Source organism: Labrus mixtus, chromosome 13 (assembly GCF_963584025.1).
Source record: "Labrus mixtus chromosome 13, fLabMix1.1, whole genome shotgun sequence".
NCBI classification, from domain to species: Eukaryota; Metazoa; Chordata; class Actinopteri; order Labriformes; family Labridae; genus Labrus; species Labrus mixtus.
This window is the reverse complement of record NC_083624.1, coordinates 19,198,343-19,210,409: the sequence shown is the minus strand read 5'-3', so window position 1 is coordinate 19,210,409 and position 12,067 is coordinate 19,198,343.

Below are 12,067 nucleotides of genomic sequence, written 5' to 3'. Positions count from 1 at the left end.
ATTACGACGCCCCCCCCCCCCCACCTTCCACCACACTCACACATCCGCCATGTTGGCCTGGTTGCTCTGCATCACTTCTCTGATGCATGTCGTTTACATCTGTCGCCGCTGACTGTGAAACACTCGCTGTTTGAGCCACTGATGCAGAGCTCGGGAGGACTCCCACAGCTGACGAGCGGTGAACGTGTACGCACGCTGAGGGGACCAAAAATACCAGGAAAACACACTTAAGCTCATTTTTAGGGATTTTGAAAGAGTTTCTCTTTCACGCTGTGATCTGTCAGCGCCACGGTTTGCCATGAGCAGCTGAACACACAGGTTCAAAATATCACACGGGAATAAAGAGAACAACAAGCTAACTACATGTTGCTTTGTCTTTCTGAGGATGATTTGTTGTTCACTCTGTGCCTGTTGTGACGTCATGTTGATAAAGTGATGGAATATAGTCGTGGCGCCGTGGTGAGCAGTGCTAACAAGCAGCTTGTTCAAATCTCAAGGAGAAACCCGCAGCAGGTCAGAGCAGACATTCGTTTTCCTGCTGGGGCTTCCAGGGACAGAGCGGTGATTCTTCATCTCTTATCGGAGCAGTATCTGTGTAGGTCAGCGAGGCGGGGTAATGTCTTCCTGGTACCTGGCTAATGACAGGCCTTCCCCTCCTCCTCCTTAAAGGTCAGGACTAATTCTCTCCATCAGACGCCCTGACACTGTGCAGGCGGAAAGAGGCCGCGATGCAGCCGAATATGAGACTCAGAAACTTTAAGAGGGCGAGCGGCGGGATGAACGCTGGCTCTAAACGGATCACTGCAAAGCTGCAGCCGAAAAATGACACGGCTAATTACAGAAAGAGCTTCAGGTGCTCTGCTGCAAAGGTCAACGCTAACAGGCTGCTCCACACCGGCTCCACACAGGTGCAGGCTCAGGTACAAACTGTAAAAACGCAGCAGGCTTTATAGAAATACGTCCCCGCTACAGCGTCTGTGAGCAAGGCATTTTTGACGCTGACCTTTGTGTGGGACAAAGTTTCATACTCCAAAGGTTTTCTTCACTTTTAAACACAACCGCAGAGGAGGCGTCTTTACAGTCATAGAGTTCAAACTGACTCACCTGTTCCACAGAGCAGGTTGCAGATAAAACACTGACCTCATGGCTTCAGAGCGAGTGACACATTTAAATCTACTTCTCATACTCAGTCTGTGTGGCATCAGTATCGATGTTTTGGTGCCTCAAAGTGGTAAAGATAAATGATGAACTTTAAAAACAGATGAGGATATTTCTGACTTTGACTTCTCTGGGTTGAGGTCGTCACGTCTCTTACACCTGGAGCTGATGTTCAAACATGGCGGCATGCAGTGACAGATGTCATACCTTCCCGACCATTCTTACATTTTCCTTTTTGTACTTCTAAGGTTTTAAGTTTGGACACAGGACACGTGGATAGAGCCGAAAATCAAGGAGAGAGAGAGAGAGCGGGGAATGACATGCGGGTCAGGAGCTACAGGTCGGACTCGAACCCGGGCCTCCTGCTTCGAGGAATACAGCCTCTGTACATGGGGTACGTGAAAAAACCACTAGGCCACCTGTGTCCCTGCATTATCTTTTTTTCAAAATTATATAAGTTTGAAATCCACTATCGACAAGCTAGATCAGAGGTTCTCAACTAGTCTAGCCTCAGGGCTCACCACCAACTCCTCCGAGAAAAATCCAGACCCAAATTTCTGATATTTTTCGACCAATCAGATTTATATACTGAAAAATTGTGCTGTTTGGAACTCGGTCGTTTAAAAATATGTGACGGAAGCAAAGAAATGAACAAAACAAACATGTTTGAAAAGCGCTTCACAGACTTTTAGTAAAGTTTTTTTTTCAGGCACACATTCGCAACCCACTGAAGATGGCTCTGCGACCCACCTCTGGGTCCCAACCCACCTTTTGAGAACCACTGAGCTAGATGACCGTCTCTCTCTCCCTCCTGTATGTGACACCAGCAGAGTCTCCTCACCTGTGCAGGTGAAACGAGAGACAGAGACATGACAGACAACAACAACGTTAGAGATTATTCTTCTTCAGAGGTAGATCGTACATCCAACATGATCTGTTTGTAGTTCCTCTGTAACTATACGATTTAAAGGAAGTGCATTTGCATCCTTTTAAAATAAAAGTACATTTCTTATTTAAAAGGAAATAAAGTGATCGAGGCGTAAGGCCGTAAAAATGTCAAAATAAAAGCACCAGAAGTGAAAGTTTGTCTAAACATTTAACATAAACTGAGTTACATAAACAAAGCAAAATTTGTAAAAGAATCGTATTGTTAGACAATCGAGGTCTGGTGGTGGTAGGGTCAGAGTTAGATCGGGCCTGACGGACACACCCAGGAACCTGTTATCAGACAGTTAGTCGGGGGGGATTAAAGGAGGCGTCCCAGCAGCGAGTCACTGTGTCCTCCTCTTCCCGTCCAGACGGCAGCAGACGCCTGTTGCATCCTCTGTTTCCCATAAATCACTGCAGAGCGAGCCGCTGTGTCGGACGCTGATCCTATCTGAGGGCCCGGCTCTGTACAGGTGATGACGTGACACTAAGTTCGCACTGTGACCCCGCGTTATGACAGCGGCTCACAATCAGACACACCCATCCAACAGCGAGACAGCCAGTGACGGAATAATAGCCACGACTGTCAGGGTAATTTAGTGCTTTATAATGCTGCTGCCAATATAATGTATGTTTGTGAGAGACGGCTGTCCAGTCAGCTGCATCGCTACCTGACTCTGATCTTTTCTTATCTGCACGTCAAACGAGTATTTATCCAAAGAGGCCCCTCATTCGTTACAGTGCTCCGTCTTCATGCAGCTCTGTGCCACTTATCTGATACTCTGCAGCCACGCTGATTTACAATGACACCATCATCACACCGTCAATACACAGGCAGGCAGCGACAGACGCCTCAGGGCGCTCTCATTTTCCCCCGCTGAGAATGAACAGACACACTTACAGTCACGTGTTATCAGCGATCAGGAGGAAAGAAGAACAGCGGGTGCATGTCAGTAACGGATGTCCCAGGTATCCAAAGGGGTGTTTAGTTGTTTTGAACCGCAGCTCGTCCACAGACTCAGCCGTCGACGTCTAAATGAGCCTAAAAGAAGTGAACTGGTAGCAGCAAGTGTCAGATGACAGAAAGGTCAAAGGTTAAATCCAGTCAACAACTGAATGTCTCACACGCTGAGCCTGCACATTCTCTCTTACTGTCGAGCACGTTTAAGGTGATAGATTCAGATTTTTTTTGCAGCTATAATGGGAGAACATTTATCGATCTGCACTGACGACACCTTATTGTAAATAAACTACTGAAAGCTCAAACTACAGAAGCTTCAGGAGGATTAAAGTCTGATTCTGCTCCCTGAAAATCATTGTGGAAAACTGCTTATGACCTCGACTGTTAGCGCTGATTATCTGTTAGAGTGAAGAGTCAGGAGGATCCGGTCTTTATCCCACAAACTGTCATTAGAGCACACACAATGAATCTACAAGCTCAGAATCACACAAGACTGTTACAGCAACACCGACCCTGGTAGGTTTTATTGCATGGCTGTCGAGATGCCGATGGTTGGGGAGCCGCCGTCCTGATTAGCCGAGGCGGGAAGGTGTTGGACTGTAAGATACGTTGTGAGAGAGTTTGGAGCTGACGAGAGACTGATTGCTTCCCCGTTTTTCTTTTTGTCACAAAGTTTTTCTGTTGAATTATTGTTGGCCGTTTATGGAAAAAAAAGAAGCTCCTAAATCATAACTAATACTGCCTGTCAGCTGGAGGTCAGCAGATATTTCCCTACCAATGCAGGCATGCCTGCTGTTACCATGGTGATTTCAGATGCTGTCCGTCACTTTTTGTGCCAGCACAATCGGGGGGGGGGGGGGGGGGGGGGGGGGGGGGGGTGGGTGGAGGGCTGCTCTGCTCTCACTGTGCGAGTGTGCGAAGTCGTACAACCCAAATATCAAACATGCCAGAAAATCCTCCGGCGGGTCGGTAGCAGCTGATCAGGCCGTGCAATGACTGGTCGTACGACTCAACAATTGGGTCTTCATCTGGTTGAAGCCGTACAGACTGTATACCCAGCTTTTTCATGTCCTGTTACCCTGCAGCCGCAGCGGACTGATTCCTTCAATATGTTCACCTTTCTCTACTGTCACAACGTAACATTATTATTCTCCATTCCTGCCACTTCCCCTCCCCCGGTCTGTATTTACGTTCTCTGGCACTTCACAGGTCTACACCTCTGCACAAAGAGCACACACACACACCTCATCTGTGCGTGTGTTGTCGCCCTGTGTCCCGTCACCTTGTACAAATGTTTTGATTCAGAATTGATTCTTGTGTTGCCGAGGCTGAGCTCGTCCTGCGTGCGAGACAGAAGGAGGGAGATGGGAGCAGACGCACAGGAGAGGAAGAGGAGTACCTTTTTTTTTTTTTTACAAGCTCGCTCCATGCTCTAATGAATACAAATGGCTCCTCATCTGCTCCACTTTGCATGGCTGGTGGAGGGCAGTGTGTGACTCCAGCAGGCCCAGCTCCACGGACACTAAGGGAGCTAATCATTACCCTCTCAGAGCCGATCTATCACCGGGCTAGCCCCGCTCGTCTGCCTGCCTCGTCTGCTCATGATGGATGTTTTTCTGCCTCTAATGCCAGCGCGCTCTTGCATGCAGACACATAATCAGAACGGGAAGTGAAAGCATATCTCATAATTACCATTATGATCCATACAGTCAAATTACTGCCGAGGGGTTTTGGGCGCTGTGCAGCCGGCTCTCTGATGACATTCATAATCATTGATCACTGTGGAGATCCCAGCGGTGATAATAAATGAGTTATGGCAAAGAGTCTGAAGATTGATGGCAGGTGTCTGACTGGATGTAGGACTGGGAGGATGTATGGGTTAAACTGAGGCCGCTGTGGAAGCACAGGTTTCCCCAAAGATCAGATTCATCCCCCTGTGAGCTCACAGACCCCCACAGGTCGTCTCAGACGCTGCTGTGTTTGGAGGAAAAAGGCTGCAACTTTATAGACGCTATAAATAACACCTTCAACTGAAACTATTTCCTACTACGAGTAAGACTTCAGGCTGAACAGAAAGGCTCTGGAACAGTGTTTCATATTTTTAATGACGAGGAAAAAAGGAAGCCTTTAATAAAAACACAGCACTGCACCTTTAGATTTACTGAACGACAACCTTCAGGCGCTCTAGCTTCATGCAACTGATGTCTACCTTCTCAGAACGGAAAAAAAAAACTTTGGGATTTGACGATTAAAACATTTATCTCTTGTATTTTGCTGACTCTATTTTCTCAGATATTCATTTTTGCCTCCATGTTTCTCGGTTTTTCCAACAACGTCTTCCTTCCCTCCGTTCATGCTTGTTGTTTTTCCAGAAACTGACTTTGCTTAATTTGCCCATCCTCACCCTCAGATTGTCAGATCTGCAGCTTTTTGTTTTTTAAGTGACCAATAGTAGTGTTGACAGATGCTCAGTGTGATCAGTGCGTTGCAGGCAGGGGAATAAGACGTATGTGGTGCGACAAAGTAGTTCTTAAACAAAGTGGAGTGTGGATGGTGAAGGAGAGCGCTGTGAATGTTTTCAAAATAGCCTCGGTTACCCAGAAGCTCAAGCCCCCCGCACTTTTCCCCAGAGTACCTCTTAGGAAACTGTTACCCCCTTTTTGAGAAACATTGCTCTCTCTCTCTCTCTCTCTCTCTCTCTCTCTCTCTCTAATTGATCAAATATATTCATCTTATAAGGCAGGATGTTAGGAGGGAGTGAGGGGTAAACGAACCAAACAAACCCTTCCTGAGCCTTAAAGCCGTTTGCTGATTTCCACCTCCTGTTCAGGCGATGCTGATTCCAGTCTCTCACTCTCTCTCTTTCTCGCTCTCTCACTCTCTCTCTTTCTCGCTCTCTGGGTTTCTGGGTGGTGGGCTGCTGGTGGTGTTGAGGGGGAAGGTGGGAGCGTAATCCTTGGCCTTTTCATTGGCCTGTAATGATTCTGGAGCTGTGTTGCTAATAGGGCATTATCGGGGCCCCCGCCTGGTCGGACAGCTGATTAATGTCGGAGGAGAGGACACGGGGCCCGGCCGGGCTCTGATAAAAGGGCCCTGGGATTGGAGGGAGCAGGATGATGAATGAGCTACAGAGCCTACGCCCGTGTCTCATTAGCACGGCCTGCTCTTTGAGCTAATGTAGCGCGTCGGGGCCGCGGCCGGCAGTGTGACCGGCTCTCAGAGGGAGAGCAGAGAGGGGCGAGTGAGGGGAGATAACGTGGAGGGAGTGGACGAGAGAGAGAGGGAGAGAGGGAGAGAGACTAGGAGGTGAAAGTGACCTGTCTGAGAGAGCAGGAGCTAATAGAGGAGAGTCTTTGCACATCCGTACAATCACCATGGGAACCAAAAACATCCTTCCATGATAACTTCCATGATGTTATTCTTTTTTTTAAATGTTAGTCCGCTAAATATAAACACTTCAGGGTCAAAGTCTCTACTTACCTTCTCCACCACGAGAGGACGTTGTGATTTCAGAATAAACCCTGGAGAAATGAAGAGACATTCACAAACTTCAGGAAGTAGAGTACCCTAAGGTTAAGACAAAAAATCAATTCTGTTTATTAATGCAAAATAATGGATTAATCTATTGAGATCCAGTGATTGTTAGACAGGCCTGTTAGCAACACAACATGAAGAAACAAGCTACTCAAGTGGACACCTTATTAACCCACTGTAGAATGCTAAACACATTCACACACTGATGGTAGAGGCTGCTGAGTAAAGAGACCATCAGTATTAACTCATCCATTCATACACCGCAGAGGAAGCAGCGGGAGTAACTTTGGGTGAAGTGTCTTACCCAAGGACACATCAGACATGTGTTTACAGGAGCTTGGGATTGAATCCCAGACCTTCTGTGTGACGACCCTGTTGGATCCTTGTTTTGCTGTATTTTTTCATCTGTTCTGTGTTTCAGGTGCCAGAGGGTGTGGCTGTCATCCTGGATTAAGAAACACCTGAGCCCGTCGTTCTCCATCCTGAAGAGAGCTGGCCACACTTCCTCATTGTGGGAGACAGAGGGTGCTTCCGTATTGCAAAGTGCCTCCGCCGTCTGTCAGTAGACCGTCCCTTCTCTCTGTGCTGTATCCTGTTAGGACCTACTGTTCAGCAGGCCGATATCTGTTCCTGCTTCGTCTGATTCATTCAGTGTGGAAGTGGCGCCATTAGCCCGTCTCATGTAATTGACGCTCAGATGTGATATCAAGATGGCTCAGTGAATAATACAAAACTTCACATTGCATGGAAACAATTTAACAACTTAACGTTTGAAAGGCGCGTTACCCAAACTGGCCGCATCGATCCTCGTTTGTTTTGATTTGGAGGCTCACGTGAAGTGATGTTTTACATTTAATTTCGCACAGCATTGTGGGAGTTAAAATACAACTCATTTCCTGAAAGGATGCATCCGATCCATACTGCACAAAACCAGGAAGTTAGCATACTGAAATGTTAAGTCGACTGAGGTGGACTCAAAAAATACCTACTGAACAACCACGAGGGTTCAGGTTACTGAAAAGTCCACACTGCATACTGAACTGTGGCTCTTTGGAAAGAGACGGGGAGAAAGAGACGGGAGAGGCTGCTCCACAATGCTCCTCGTTACTTTGTTGAAATTGCGGATGTGTAAATAAACTTGAAGTACTTTTGAGAGTAACTCCTCCACTTAATTGTCGGGTTGAGAGAGGACCGACTCTACCACTGAGCCACAGCCGCCAATATTATCTCAGGTGTTTTCTGGTAAGACTGCTGATTGGAGGTCATCTATAAAAGGTTTCTGTGCACGCTAAACATGATGCTAAAACGCTAAAAGAATGAGGATGTATGTTGTCTCATTTACTGCGACCATCTGTACGCCCACACCCCTCCTCTCCTCCCCCCACGCCCCCCCTTCACACCCGCCCATAAAAAGCCAATTACATCAGGGCTGCGGAGCTCATTGATACATAATTAGATTATTGTTAAGGACGCTGTTGTTCTCGTGGCAGAGGAAGGGGGGAGTTAATGTGACAGCATGCAAGTGACATCAGCAGTGATAGGTGGTGTTGTCCCGGGTTTAACCCCTGACCCTAGCCTCCATCAGAGGAGGTCGTGGAGCCAACAGGAACATTTATAAAACACTGCATGATTGACTACTTAAAGAGCTTCATAATAGTTTCTTAATGTGATAATGGGCGGACGCCGCCTGCTCATGTGTTTGTTCCACTCTAACACAGCCCCCGCCCCTCATTTAAAATGTATCTTTTCTTTTCATGTCATTTAAGCATTTATTTTCTCATGACCACAACATCTGCACTCAATCCTAATTCCTGACACTCTCCTGTTTTTTGTTTTTTTTCACTCTTAAATACTCGGGTAATCACTCAACCATTTTCACTCCTGCACTCCTGAAAATATCTACATAATTTCAGGAGGACTGCAGCTGATATTCTCCTGATCTGGTTGTTCACACATAAACCTCACAGAGGGACACTGGAGGGGGGGCGGAAAGAAAACTACGCTGAAGTATCGGGCGAAGCAACAGAATCCTCTATACGACGCTATGATGAGAATATTTGTCTGTATATCAACGTGTCATTGAACAGAATCACAATCTGAACTAAAGAGTGGAGAAGAACATACTGGAGAACAGGAAATACGAGGGGGCTGGAGGAGAAACTCTGGGTGAAGAGAGAAACATTCAGCTGTTTGTGTTCACACATGACGCTCAGCCTGAGAATATCAGGATGTGTTTTAAGAGTTTTCTTCAAGTGTCAACGCACAAATAGTTGATCGTTTAGCAGTTCACTTGTTTTTGTTTTGTTCACTCTTCTGTTTTCCTGTCTGTGTTATTGTTGTCTTTGTTATTGTTTCTGTTCAGCACTTTAATTAAAAAAAAGGACATGTTTAACTTTATTCTGCAGAAACAGCTGTTGTCACAACCTGGACCGGACCGAGAGAACACAATACTGGAAATTGACGTTCTATCAAAACATGTAATTTCTATCAAAACATGCATGTACGATATGTAAAGACGTAGCTTCATGCCGAGCGTACTACCTGCTGTTTTACTTCAACCCTGCTTTTATTTTGAAATAAAGTAAGGAGCTTTGAATCTATAAATTGACATTATTTGTGCTGTGTTTGTGACACTACTTTGGTGTATTTCTGCCCCACTATAAGTGGCTTCTATACATGTGTGCATCAAGAGGTATAACAGATAATAACATGACAGTTACCACGGTTACGTTCACAGCTCAAACCCTGTTAAAAAGACATCACACTCATTAATTTGTGTAGAGAATAATAATGAGACGCAGACCGAACCCTGTGGGACTCCATGTGCTAAAAATATGACTAAACAGATCAGCCAGTGAATAAAGGAAACATCAAAACACACGGCCGCGTGCTGCTCACACTCTACGCTATTATGAGGCTGTTTGAAGGGTAAATGTGTATACCCCCCCCCCCCCACACACACACACACACACACACACACACACACACAGCAGTCATCACTGTGGGTGGCGGGCAGCACAGTTGTTTAGGGATATATGACCCCATGGGGAGGGTCAAAGGTTTATTAAAGAACCAGTAAGTACTTGTTCAAAATAGAGCCCTGACCCATTACCCTCTCTCCCCACCCCCCACCTGCTCCACACACACACACACACACACACGCACACACACACACACACACGCACACGCACACACACACGCACACGCACACGCACACGCACACACACACACACACACCCTACACATACATATACTCAGCACAGACACAAACACACTCACATGCTCGTTGCACCTGTTCAGGACGGGGTTGTTCTTGTTGTGGTTTTGCAGAGAGCTGGACAAACTCTACGGCTGAGCAGCTTGAACACATGAATTCTGAAAACAGATCTAAGGGACGTCCATGCAACTAATTAATCGCACATCAGAACCAATTTAAGTTCTCCAAACAAACTTGAGGAAAAAAGGAAAAACACTCAAAAACACCTTAAAAAATCACATAAATAGACTATTCAGAGTATTTATGAGCACTGCATAGCTTTGCAGGGGCAGCAGAAAGGAAGTAAACATGCAACATGAAAACTATATTAGTTAAAGTGGGGGTCCCGACTCCCTGTGTCATCTCAAGGGGGCGCCTGGGGGGGTTATAGAAACTTGAAGGGGAGAAGGGGGATAGTGGGAGAAATCTAACAAAAGTAAAAATCAACTAGTAATATTATTTGTGATAATGACACATTAGTACTTTAAGATGTTATTTATCACTGAACATTGAAGTCTGTTTGCTCTTCTTCTTTGTATTATTAAAAAAACAACACACACACAACCCTCCAGCCAATCAGAGTCAAGTAGTCGCTATGGATGATGCTGATGCATCAGAAAGTTTCTGTACCACTGACAACTAGCTGCAAACCTCCTCTCAAAATTTCAACATTTCTGAAATGGAAAATTGCTGCCTTCACATGCACATCGAAAATATTTTACGTCCCAGTTGTGCATTGGTAATGACTGCACACCCCGTACAGTATGTGCAGATCGAGACATTAGCTAATCAGACGTTTTTTTTTGTTTTGTTTAACCAGGCTGTAAACATGTTAATCTCTGCTGCAAACACTCACATTTTTGAATGGGTGGGTATGATTCTTCCTGGTCTTTTGGAGCCAGCCTCAAGTGGTCACTCGAGGAACTGCAGGATCTTGCACTTCAGCATCGGCTTCTGGAGGTTTCCGCTGGATTGCGATGTTCAAGGAAGGCCAGAGACTATATGGAGCTGTATGGGGTCATTGACTATACATTCAGGTATAGTTTTTAATTTGGAGAAGACCGTTTGTGTATTTGAAAATGGAGGTAGATTAAAAACCTTTAGTTTAATTAAGCCGTGCTACAGTAAAAGCAGCAACATTGGCAGTGCAGAAAATCTACGATTAATCTTGAAATTTGTATTAAAATATGCACACACTTTTTTTTTCTTTTGGGAAATGCTGTTTGATAGACTTGTCAAGAAACATCTTGGTTCCTTTGAGTCTTCAATGTGAGTAATATTACTTGACCTGATCTGAGTAGAAGTGAGCGAGTGATTTGACCTGCAGATTAAACTCTGGTTTGCAGATCTTTGACATCAAGTTGAAACAACAAGGTCAAGCTCTAGTTTTGTTCGCATCCTGGATCTATCTGACCCTTCACCTTGGCCTGAAAAACAAACCAGCCTCCTCCTCCCATCTGAAGAGGGGAACAAGAGTTTCTCAAAGTCACATTAAAGACACTTGCTCTCTCCTGTGAAGCGTTCGTTGATGTCTAGACGTCTCCTCTCCTCTGAAAGGCTCGGGGGCCTCGTCCCCTCACACTCATCCTCTCCTCCCTTTGTCTCCTCCCTGTGTCCCTCCATCTTCCCTGCTGGCTCGGGACAATTACCGGCCAGCGCTACTTCCTAAACATGTCATCGGGGGGCTGAGCGATTCCCCGTCGGGCCCCCGGCAGCCAGGGTCCGAGGGCGGGACCCCCGTGCTCGACCATGCGGAGCCGCGACACAAGAGAACGGCTGGCTGCTCTCCAAGGCCGGGCGGATGCAGGTGTCAATCATGGCAGAAGAGGAGGAGGACAGTGGGGGGAAAAAAAGACTGTAGGCTGAATATTTCTCCAGACTGCAGTCATGTTATTGTGTGTTCAGGAAACCTGCGGCCCCAGAGCTCCATTGAAATGTGAAATAATATGTTTGATCTTGATTCCAGAGCAGAATCCACGCCACAGGTTTGCGGCTCACACTCTTTTTTTTTTCCTCCAAAATTGGATCCTGCGCTCTATCTCTTACAGCGCCGCCTCCCCGAGCTTATCACAAGCTAATGACTACATCGGCACACCAGCGAGGGGGAGGTCCAACAGTGTGTCTCGCTCTTTTCATGCCAGAGGGGCCTCTGTCACAAAAGGCCGTCCACAAAAGAGCCCTCTTATTCTCTCATTATTGACACCCTTAATTGTTTGTGCTGTCTGATAATG